Raw genomic sequence first — 11,332 nt, 5'->3', positions numbered from 1 at the left:
CTTTATAGGCTTTTATTGTTGTCAAGTCATTTAGAATAAACTGTGAACATCATACATTTATCTTCACTACTTTATTATATATGCCAAAAAATATTTAGCCAATCAATCAAAATACCAATCACACCTTGAAAAACTTAGCAATTACCTCATATCATCTTAATGAGCCCATGTTAAAATTTTCCTAACAGTCCCCAGAGTTTTACTTTATACTTAAAAAAAAAAACAGGATTCCTGAAATGGCCATTTTGTTTTGTTTTTTTAATGTCTCAAAAGTCTCTTTAAATGTATAACAGTGCTCCTCACATGTTTTATGACATTGACTTATTAAAGAAACTGAGCCAGGTGACTGATCGAATACATCAAAGTCTGGTTTGTCTGCTTGCTTTATTCTCAGTTCATCTCCAGTGTCTCTGCTCCCTATATTTCCAGCAGGTTGGAATGATGTTCTAAAGCCTTGATCACATTTGAGTTTTAGAGTTTAATAGACTTATATCATTGGTGACAATATGTCATTTGTATCACACCCCATTAGCACTAAGATGTTGGTTTCAGAACACCAATCTGCTGTTAAACCACTAGATGGAACCTGACTGGTGCTGTGTCTGGGGTGGGGAATGAGGTAGGTGAGCTTTGATCTAGAAAGCATGAAGTTCCCAAGGTTGTGTCAAAACCACACAAAAGCCAGTATAAAGGGGCCCACTGTAATGTGGGGCAGTGTGAGTATCAAAAAGAATGACTGGAATTGATTAAAGCACAGTGAATGTATGCAAATTTATAAAACTCAATACTCAAGACAAAAAAGGAGCTATGTCATTCGAGAAGCATGAGTGGCTCTTATTGTTGAGGCTATTTGCTCTGACTAATGCTTCAGTCTGATGCACTGGTTCTGTCATGAATCTGGAATTCTCTGGTCTTAACTTAAATCTGGACCAAGAACACAGCTATCTCTCACATGTGTCTGGAACAATCATTGAAGATAGTAGTGAAATTGGATTTTTTTCTATAAATCCCTTAAGCTTTGTTAAAAAAGACAATATAAAGAAATTTTACATTTCATTTAGAAGTAAAATTGATGGAATCTTCCAGAATTTTCCAAATTTAGTATAATTCTTGTCACTGTTTTAAAAAACAATAAAGAGAAACCCTAAGTTATAGTTCCCAACAAATACACCTCACTAGTAAACATTACAGGGGGTATCACAATCCCCAACCTGCAACTATACTACAAAGCTACTGTGATAAAAACAGCATGGTACTGGCAAAGAAACAGACCTGAGGACCAGTGGAACACATTAGAAGATGCAGAAACACCGCAAGACACACTCAGCCATCTCATCTTTGACAAAGGAGCTAAACACCCTCACTGGAGGAAAGATAGCCTCTTTAATAAATGGTGCTGGAAAAATTGGGCTTCAACTTGCCAAAGATTAAAACTAGACCTGTATCTCTCACCATGCACTAAACTAAAATCAAAATGGATTAAAGATCTAAATATTAAAAAAGAAACTCTGAACCAGTTGGAACAGAGGTTAGGTAGAACCCTTGAAGACATCGGTGTAGGAAAAGATTTTATGAACAAAACCTCAGTTGTCCATGAACTAGCACAAACAATCAACAAATGGGATGTCTTCTCATTAAAAGGCTTCTGCATAGCAAGAGAAACCACCAGCAGTGTGAAGAGACAACCCACAATGTGAGAAAAAATCTTCACCTGCTCTTCCTCAGACAAAGGTCTACTATCTCAAATCCATAAAGAACTTAAAAAGATCAGACCTCCCAAATTTAAAGACCCAATCCGAAAATGGGCATCTGAAATGAACAGACATTTCTCAGACAAAGAAGTAGAAATAGCAAAGAAATACATGAAAAAATGTTCAACATCACTGGTCATTTGAGAGATGCAAATGAAAACAACACTGAGATTCCACTTCACTCCAGAAAGAATGGCTGCTATCATGAAATCAACCAATAACAAATGCTGGCGGGGCTGTGGGGAAAGAGGAACCCTGCTCCACTGCTGGTGGGCCTGTAGACTGGTGCAAGAACTGTGGAAATCAGTATGGAGATACCTCAAAGAACTAGGACTGGAAGTCCCATTTGACCCCGCTATTCCACTGCTGGGTATGGTCCCCAAAGAATTAAAAGGATCATACCACAGTGATATATGTGCACCCATGTTCATAGCAGTGCAGTTTGTAATAGCTAAAACTTGGAAACAGCCCAAATGCCCATCAACTGGAGACTGGATAAAGAAAATGTGGGTTTTCAATAAAATGGAGTACTACTCAGCCATAAAAAATGAGAAATTAGAGACATTTATAGCTAAGTGGATGCACATTGAGGCAATACTCTTAAGTGAAATAAATAGGACACACATGTGTAAACACCAAATAGTTTCTCTGGTGTGAGAAACTGAAAGTGTAAATAAGGACTAAATGTATAATAGGTAATGTGAAATAGGAAGAAAAGGGGCAAAGGGAAAGGAAGTGGGAGGGCTAGGGGAAAGGATAGAAGGGAATGGGATTAATATGAGAAAATGGAAAAATAGGAACAAAATCTTTGTAAATAGGGAGGCCTGGAGGGGTTGAAGGGAGGGCTGGGCAAAGGTGAAAAATAAGAACCAAGAGAGACTATGTAAAGGTGCAAATTTCCAATGATGAATGTCATTATATTGTATACCTAAAATGTACCAATGATTAGAATGAATAATCGATAATGTAAAATAGGAAGAAAAGGTCCAAAGGGGTAGGAGTAGTGGGAGGGGCAGGGGAAAGGAAAGAAGGGAAAGGAAAAATGCTGAGAAATGGAAAAAATGGAAATAAAGTCTGTGTAAATAGGGAAGGGTGGAGGGGGTGAAGGGAGGGCTAGGAATGGGGAAAAAATAAGAACCAAGATAAAAAAAAAAAGAGTAAACCTAGAAAAGCTTCTACTAATTCAAATTATTAAAAAATAGATGTCATATTAGAGGAAAGAAAGAGGGTGGGGAAAGGTAAAGAAGGGTCCCAGGGGTTAGATATGATCAAAGTATGTTATATGCAAATATGAAATTATCACAATGAAATTCATTATTCATATAATTAATATGCACTAATAAAAATAGATGTCATAAAGTTCATATACTAAAATTATGGCTTCAGCTTAAGCACAGATCCTTACTCAATCCCTACTTACTCTTGCTTTATACACAGTTCTAACAATTAGACTTTGTGGTTATCACATGTGCAAGAAAGTCAGAGCTACCAGATAGGAAAACACTACTGTAGATCAAGACAAGACAGCTGACAGCTTAATATCAATGATGGAAATAGAAAAAAACTATAAAACAGAGACACAGGAGCTTAAAAATTAGTTTAGGATCACTGAGTATGGCAGCTATAAAGCCTCAAAGACATCATCATACTTTACAGGGCAGGACAATAATTAATATACATGTGGATGACTCGACATTATGAATAAATTAAGTTATGCACAATATAACCTAAGCCCAAAGGAAAAAGGAATGATTGTTTCATTTCTTTCTCCTTCCCCTCCCTTTTCTCCTCCTCTTCTTCTTTTCATTCTTCCTCTTCCTCTTCTTATTGAAGTAAATAAAACCTCAAAATTCAATTGTCTGAAAGCATAGAAGTGGATCACTTGATCCATTCTCTTTTTATCTCCTTCAAGTCCAAAATGCATGCATCTCTGAACAGCCAGCATTTTCTTAGATCTGCAGTTGGACTCAACACACTCAAGTTTCAGCACAAGTTTCTCTGCAGTTAGCCTTTATCTGGAAAATTGGCTTACCCTGCCCACTGCAGTTACACTGCTTCCTGACATAACGCTGCTTTTCATGGACACACAAACAATCCTTACCCTTCCTACATGTCACATGTCACATGTCACTTTGTAGGGCTGGTGCTTGCAACACCTCTTACAGAAAATCTAACATATCTTAAGTACATTTACTATGTTTCTAGGAGTGCTAGCAGCATGAAACAAAGCAAGAGAAGGTTTCTATCTGAAATTATTTTTTTCAATGTAATGTTTAAGTGACTAAAAACTTAACAATTAAAAAAATCTGTTACCAGAAAAGTTTTTTCCCTAAGACTTTTGGAGTGGTGAAACTTTAGTGTGAAACAGGAGACATCAAAATGGCCATACTTCCAAAACTGATACATAGATTTAATACAATCCCAATAAAATACCAATAGTATTCCTCACAGAGCTAGAGAAAACAGTCCTAAAATTTATATGGAGCCAGAAGATACCCTGAATAGCAAAAGCAATCCTGGGCAACAAGGGCAAGGCATGGGGCATCACAATTCTGGGCTTGAAGTTATACCACAAAGCTACAGTGATAAAAACAGCATGGCATTGGCAATAAAACAGACTCATGGATCAAGGGAAGGAACACAATAGTGGATGCAGAAAAAAAACAAAAACAGTAAAGAGAAACCCTAAGTAACAGTTCCCAACAAATACACCTCACTAGTAAACATTCTTGCAATTCCGACCCCACCCTGATTGTTTTTCCAAAGTTTGCATCTGTATTATTTCAAGAATAAGTAGCTGTTTCTTCTTAAATGTTTGTAAGAAATGAACTCAATAAGTAGCTGTTTCTTCTTAAAAGTTTGTAAGAAATGAACTCACTTTCCTCATGTTAATAAAAATAAAAAATATAGAGCATCAAAGAAAATCCTACTCCAAAACTTAAAGAAAATATACATTTGTCGGCCTTTTTTCTTCACATATTTGCAGAATAAGCTAGTATCTAATCTATGCTTCAAAAGTTATACTAAATGAATCAAACCAGTAAAACATCACAAGATTAAGGAAGCAATCTTTGCACACCTATATGCAAAAATACAGAGTTCAAAAGAGACACTAAGTAGCTATTTTCTTGAAGAAAATAAGTACCATATTGGAAAAGTATACCTGAAACAAATTCTGCCTGGATTCTAACAGAAATTTAATTGTTTTCTAGCTCTACTAAGGTTTGAAATCCTTATTTTGAGCCCTTCTTTCTTCCTTCAGATTGTCTAGACCTTTGTTTAGGGGTCTACCAAACAACTTGTATTGATTCCACCAGAATAATATCACATAGCAGAGTAAAAACACAGTACTAGTCATGTTTTAAAAAGCTACCATCACACCTTTAATCCTAACACTGGACAGGCTCTCCATTTTTTGTCTGGTACTAGAATGAATTTTTAGCTCTGAAACAACTTTGAAAGTTTGTTTCATTAAACAATGATCTTGGGGCAAGAGCTTTTCAAACACATTTCAAAAAAGTATTTTCCATTAATCTCCAAGTCTGAGACTAAGATTCCTTCAGCTGGTTTACACCTGGTTTCAACACGGGTGTGCAGTTTCAGTAGTTTTACTGTGTCCTCATGAAACACTGCTTTTAAATAGTGAACATTAAAATTGTCCCTGATCCTGCTTACACAAAGAGAGGGGACAAGTACATCAAATGAGGGAAGAAATCTATGAAATCAGTAGAGTTGAGTCTCATCTATGCTATCTGCTTCAAGGGAAAAGAGTTCAGTTTGGGTTTCAAAAAGGACTGGGAGCTGCTTTCTCAAAATTCATTTCTCATTGTTATAAATTTTTTTTCTATGCAGATAGTCAATTTTCAGTAAGGACAAAAAACAGAAAAATTATGATAGTTTCTTGCTGTATGACACAAGGCCAATTTGACCCTTTTCAAAGTTGCAGACAATATTCTATTGCAGTCATTTCACTGTCACTACATGTTCTTTCCACTCAGAAGAGCTTTTCCTGAGAAATTAAAAACTTCCTGTCTGTCCCAAAGGACACCTTAGAGTCAGGACTGAGTATCACGATGATTCCTTGCTAGCAGGAAGCTACTCTTTCTAATACTTTGGCTTTACTGCACAGTTGTTTACATGCCAGGCAACCCAACAATTTCTGTAAGTTTCAGAGTCTCTTGCCAATACATTCTCAGCTAGAATTCATTTGTTTTCCAAAATAGCCTTCCACAAATATTTGCCTTGCTAAATATTTACCTTGCTTGTGTAATTTTTGGTTGCTTGCAGAAGTTACTAATGTTTCTGTGGCTGAGGCACTACTCCCTTGGGATTTTCTAGGCTGTCCTTTCATAGCCAATTTGCCCCTGAGCCTTTAACCAATCTCCTATCACTCAGCATTATGTTGAGAACATGCCAAATAACAAGGTTTGTCAATTATTCAAGAGAAACGAAAAAATAAACCCAGCATAAATTAAATAAACCTGGGGGTAAACAATTCTGTATTTTCACATTTTCAGAGGCAAAAAGTACCATGATTCTCCTGAGTATTTAATCAAGAAACAAGATGCAAGCTCTAGCACCTCCGTTAAATTTCTAAATAGTTGACTGCTAAACAAAAGACTTCTGATTTCTTCCTGCCTTCTCACCATTCATATTAATGGTCGCCACTGTAAATAGACCTCCCAAAAGGGCCTGAGCCAAGGGACCACCACAGCAGAAGCAGCCTTCTTTCTTGAGGTCTCTTTTATTTTAAAGAGAATATTTTCCATGCACTTTAAGGTATAGGAAGCAGTTGAAGTAGTTTCTCCATACAGCTCCTATGCTTGCCTGTGAAGAGGGTGTAATCTGACATGTGCTTAATAACCCCCCACAGGCTGGGCTTGGTGGCACTTGCCTATAGTCCAAGTAGTACTTGGGAGGCTGAGGCAGGAGGATCACTGTGAGTTCAAGGCTGGCCTGGGCTACATAGTGAGTTTGAGGCCGGCCTGAACAACATAGCAAGGCCCTGTCTCAAAAAAAAGCAAGACCAAAGAAACCCCCAAACCCCACAAAAAACAAACCTACAAATGGCTTTTTTTTTTGAGACAAGCTTTCTTGGAAAGAAATTGAACTCAATAAATTGCCTATGCAGATCAATTCCCTTCATAGGTCTCAGGCAAAGCTATTATTATACCCATTTCATAAAACTCTCAAGTCTGTACCTTGCTGAAAAGTGCATGCCACAGGAGCCATCTACACTCTGCCACTGTTAATTTGAAAACCCAATCTCTGTCTAAGTGGCTCTCTCTGTCTCTCCAGACCACAGCAAAGGGTTCCCTCTTTGCTGAGGCTGCAGCAGCAGCATGCCTACCAGGTTCTCTGAGTTCTCAGCACTACAAGGTGTGATTTTTAAAAATACAGTGAATATTTAAAAATTTATTAGAGTAAAAGAAACACACACACCCCTCAAAATACTCCCCTCACATTGAACACACTTAACTCATCATTCTTGCCATTTCTGAAGCAGTTCTGGAAGTTCTCTTTCACAAGGGTCTTTAGTTGCACTTTGGTGGCTGCCTGGATGGATTCAAAATGTTTAGCTTTCATGGTTGTATTAGTTAGCATTGTCTTTGCTGAGTCTCAAAATCCAACATTTACAACTTAAAGGAGGAGATGTTTATTTGCCTCACAGTTTCTAGCAAGTTCAATCCATGCTCCAAGACAGAAATGGCATGGCAAAAGAGCATGATGGAGGAAAGGTGCTCACTCCATGGCAGATGGGAAGGGGGGGCTGGGGGGCTGGGGAGGTAGTTACACCCTGTAAAGGCACACCTCCACTGACATACCTCTTCTAACCAGCCACCAGCCTCCTTCACTGTTAGCTATGAAATTGAGAATGGAATGATTCACTCATGATTATAGCATTCCCATGATCCAATCACCTCCCAAAAGCTCCAATTCTGTACACATAAGAATTTAGAGGGGATATTCGACTTCTAAACCATAACGATGATCATTTTTAATTTGGGGAAGAGCCAGAGTCTCACAGTGCCAAATATGGTGGATAAAGTAGATGAAAACATGCAGTAATGTTTTTATTTGACATAAATTGCCAGACTAGAAGCAATGAGTGACAAAGAACACTGTCGTAATGAAGAATGTAGGACTATGGCTCAAAGAATCCAGATTCAAATTCAGCAGCATCCTGGTCTCATTTGAAGGCGACGGGTTTGAGGGAGAAGCCACTAAATTTTGTTTTGCAATAGATCTCTGGCTAAGAACCAAACAACTATTATGACTCCCAACACAAGGGGACTCTAGGAGAGGCCTTGCACTATGAATGCTGAGTAAAGATCTGTTCTGCCATTTCTCCACAAGAAGTTCTCTACCAGCCTCCTCTAGCTTCTCATTGCCCATCTTTAGTTGATTTCATAATGATCTGATTCTTCTTGAGATTTCAGTTCAGATAGTTCATTTTCCATATAGTTTTTACTTCTATCTGACTTATTCCTGCTTGTTTGTAAAAACTTATGGACTTGTTTTAATTTTTCTACTAAATCTTGTCTTGCTCTTTCTTTAATCTCCATTTATTGTTGTACTTTACCACATTCTATCATATTCTTTTCTGTGTCCTATCTGAGGTATACTATTTCTCATTTCATTTTCTTTTTATTTCTCTCTAGTTTTAAACATTTGCATAGTTTCCAGAGACAATAACTCCATATTTGTACTCACAGGTTTTTCTGAAGCTGTTGATTTTCCTCTGCTTGTTTTTCTACTGTAACTTTTAACTTGGAATTTTCAAGTTCACACATTTTCCTCAACATTCAGCCTCTGTGTTGATTGTTGAGCTTCTTAGAACAAATGTGCGCTTAACAGGTTTTTCTGAAGTTGTTCCTTTGCCTCTGTTTGCTTTTTATTACAACTTTTAACTAGGAATTTTCAGTTCAAGCTTTTGTAGGTAATCTTTCATTTTCTCAGCACTTTGTATGGCCTCTTTGTGTCAATGCTGGTCTTCTTGCAACTTAAGACTTCATTCTAAGTTGCTTGATTAGCAGTAAAATATCCCCACAACTAGGGTAAGGCAGCTCACCATCCTTGGAGGCCCTTTCATACGACTGAGAGAAGTCATCAAGATCATTCATAGCATTTGTTTTTCACCTTTTATGCTCTGGGAAATATGCTGTGGTCCAGTTCCAAGTCTGCTGAGTTGGCTGCCCTCAGATTGTTTCCTTAAATGCTCTAATAAGCCCTTATAGTATTCAGAGTTCACCATAGTGTTGCTGGGTACAAATTCAGCTCACACAACTCCATCAATGTCCAAAACAATCACACCACCTTGATGTTGGATCTTCATTCACGCACTTGTTTACACAAGATGAACCGGGTAATTTTCATTGAGAACTCTGAACCTTGCTCTCGGGATCATAACCATAGGGCCAAGTTTCATCTCCTATGATGACATTTCTTTAAATGCTAGAATCTGAAGCCTCACTATCATACAATTCCAATAAAACTGACCAGTAAAAACGTGTGGAACAAATTTTGCACTCACTTCCCTCATATTCAAATCTGTTAAAATGATTTGAACAAACCATAAGACATTTTCAGATCCTCAGAAATTTCCCAAATAGCCAATCTCCTGTTTGATTAAATTATTTCACTTCACCTTTCAACATTTTCTTGGGTTTTTGATATTGAAAGACATCCCAATTTCCCCTCATCTTCAACTGACTCACAACTATCATGAAGTCATTCAAACCACTTTTAAATCATCTTCATAGTCATTGCACCATGGCCATAAACTAACGTTAACATGTCTTGTGTTTCTTTAGCACTTTTTGGAATTTTAAACAAAATTCCATGTTGATGCATTGTTTGTGATGCATGATTTGAGGCACACTTTGAAACACAACTCTCAACTATAGCTCACAACCAACTAACTTCCCTGAACAAGTTGAAACTTGTTACACCCTGTTAGTAAGCTTTGGGACACTGTTTCTCTTATTGAAGATCCCTGTCCTTATGGTGGATGGCACTTGGCAACTGCATTCACCCAGTTGTGTGATCATACTCCATAGTTAACACTTTGAGCTTATCCAAAAGAAGCCTGCAGAATGGACTCCTCCCATCTCTTCTAGATTAAAAACTCCATGGAAGAGAGATTTGTGGAATCAATCAGTTTCCTTGCAAAGACTTCATCAAATTTCCTCTTCACATCCTTTCTAAGGAAAGACTGGAGGTACTACTATTTCCTTGACGTTATCTTTAGCTATGAGGAGGTGTGATCAGAATAGAAGGTGAATGTATAAAATTTTTAAAATTTATTAAAAGACACATTGCCATTAATTCCCCATCAAAATATTCCCCCTCACTTCAAACACACTTATCTCATCATTATGCTCATCATTCTGAAGTGGTTCTAGAAGTCCTCTTTTGTGAGTGTCTTTAGTTGCACTGTCCTGGCTGCCTCGATATCCTGAAAAAATTCAAAATAAAATTATCTTTTATCATCATTTTGACTTTGGGGAAAAGCTAGAAGTCGCAGTGCCAGAATGCATGAATAGGTGGATGAGGACATACCATAATGTTTTCATAAGTCTGCCTTTCCACTGGGTGGTACTAGATGGCAACATTCGCCATACATTTGATCACACCCCATGAAGACTAAAGACTTCCAGAGCTTCTGTGTTTGGAGTATGAGGGGTTATTTTGAGGGGGATTAATAGTCATGTACCTTTGCCCATAATAAGTATTTTAAAATTTAAATGTTCATCGTATATTTTGATCACTCCTTCTATTCCATCTTTATCAGTTTTTGTTTTTTCAATTATTTCTGCAACTTCCTAGGGTGACCTTCCCACAATATCTTTCTAGTTACCTGATGCATCGCTTGACAAAGAAACCCTCTTGTGCCAAATACAGAAAGCCCAGTAGGGTATAGATATATTCATGGCCCCAGCAGCATCCTGATATTCTGAGTGCTGCCTTTGGGACCAAATGCAGAATTCCACTACCTTCAGGCTTTGCTCCCTCCCTAAAGAATCTCAATCACCACCTCATGCTTTGGCCCTTATTACTCTTCTCAGTAAACTGAAACTCCTCCAGCCTCTGCAGTCCTGCCAGGAGAACTCAGGGTAGTTTGGCCCACAGCTGTGACAGCAAATCAGTCCATCTGCCTTGGAGGGCATTCCCCCAAATGAGGAGGCAACACTCATCCCTGGCCCCCACATCCTCCAGGCTATGAGCCACTACCACAGCGAGTAGCCCATCTGACCCTGACACGTTATTTGATTATAATCTCTACCACTCACGTCCTCCCACAGATAGTGTTGCTTCCAATTCCAGAAGAATCTGGATACAAACATATCTTAAATTTCATGACAGAATGCCAAGGTCATCACTGCCTCTTCTAGCTTCCAGAATGCACAAATGTATATTGAGTCATGTAAAATTGCCAATGGGAGAATTATTAGGTTAATTGCTACCCATTACTGAGGTAGGATGAAAACAATAAGAGATAGATATACAAAGTAGGCAAGAAAATCATAACTAAAAATTGTACATTGGGGAAGACTGCAACTTCCAGAACACAGCTGACA

The 11,332-nt window shown here is 37.9% G+C and overlaps 1 pseudogene; it reads right to left on the bottom strand.

Moving 5' to 3' along the window:
- Positions 1-3,264: 3,264 nt before the first annotated feature.
- On the bottom strand, positions 3,265-8,545 carry LOC110343932 (large ribosomal subunit protein eL42-like; annotated as a pseudogene).
- Between the last annotated feature and the right edge of the window lie 2,787 nt (positions 8,546-11,332).

This window comes from Heterocephalus glaber, unplaced genomic scaffold (genome assembly GCF_053883595.1).
Source record: "Heterocephalus glaber isolate CG9 unplaced genomic scaffold, H.glaber_assembly_v1.0 deba00001720, whole genome shotgun sequence".
In the NCBI taxonomy this organism is placed as follows: domain Eukaryota; kingdom Metazoa; phylum Chordata; class Mammalia; order Rodentia; family Bathyergidae; genus Heterocephalus; species Heterocephalus glaber.
This window is presented reverse-complemented; position numbering and strand designations above follow the sequence as displayed.